Here is a 1,436-nt window from a genome sequence, read left to right as displayed (position 1 = left end):
TAAATGTAAGAACAGAGCTTTGTGAGTTCCCCAATATATCTCATACAACATAACACATAAACAAGCATGGGTTATCAGCAACCCTGGAGACTACACAAAGTCTCAGTAGACAAACAACACGCCTTGTGGGTTATCAGCAACCCTAGAGACTACCTGTAGTCTCAGTCACATATAAACAATATAACACAATAATAATAAAATACAACTATTCTACCATACAGGTAAGAATAAATGAGGAGACTCACTTGATACTGATGATAGATAAATCTCACACCCGAACTGCCAGAATTAGACTCCGCCTAATAAACACAGCAAGTAACCCTAATTAACTAAGATAAATAACTCGACTCATAGGTATAATCCCACAACTATGCCCCAGAACGGAAAAATGACCATTTTTCCCTTCCATGCTCCAAAACCCTAAATCTTTTGACCAAGGTCAAAAGTCAGCAAAAGTCAACAAGTCTACACTCTCATTCGTACGCGGAGTGTACATCTTCCTACACGGGGCATACAACTCAAGTCAGTGATTAACGGGGACGGGCCTGTCTATGCGAGGTGTAGCCAAGAGTATGCTCAGCGTACTCAGCCTATTCCATACTTAACCACTTTTATGTCTTAGTCCATTAAGACACTTATCTTAACTTCGGATCTGACCATTATAGAAATTCTTAACCCATAAATTCACCTACTCTAAGACTTTGTATGGCTAAATAGGGATTAACACACAAAACTCTAACTTCTACAACACTCTAAGTCACTTAAATCATGCATGGGCCAAGGGAAACAATTAAGCAACCATTTTTATGAATCTAAACACTCTAATACATCTAAAAGGACAACCAATAAGCTCTAGAGTACTCCATACTCACAAAGGTCCAAGCTTTGTGTAACATCCTAAAATATGGTCCGAAAATTTCATTTTAAAACATTAATAAAAACATAATTCTCAATCATAAACATAACTCATTATATCAAATCAAAGTATCATCTCAAAACATGTTCTTTTTATCAAAGTAAACATCCCAGACTAAAACTTCTTAGTGTGTGCCATACAGTCATCCCGAGCTCTTCCCTCCGCTACCGGAAGTACCTAAAACCAAAAACGAAAATTGTAAGCACGAAGCTTAGTGAGTTCCCCAAACTACCACATACCATACATGTAAACACAAACTGTAAACATTGGGCCTAGCCAGCTACATCGGGCCCCGCCCGACATCGGACAAATCTAGTATCAGGCTCCGCTTGGCATTTAGCCCCACTCGGTATACAAATCTGTTTCTACCAGGCCCCGTGTGTTTTCAGGGCCCGCCAGCTACACACATACAACAATAACATATAAACATGCTAACACAATCACTATAATATAACTTCTAGTCTCAAGGCCCCGCCTATCTTAGGCCCCGCCCCTATTCTGTTACTAATGAGATATGGAA

This window comes from Lactuca saligna, chromosome 5 (assembly GCF_052625555.1).
Source record: "Lactuca saligna cultivar CGN05327 chromosome 5, ASM5262555v1, whole genome shotgun sequence".
Lineage (NCBI taxonomy): Eukaryota > Viridiplantae > Streptophyta > Magnoliopsida > Asterales > Asteraceae > Lactuca > Lactuca saligna.
This window is presented reverse-complemented; position numbering follows the sequence as displayed.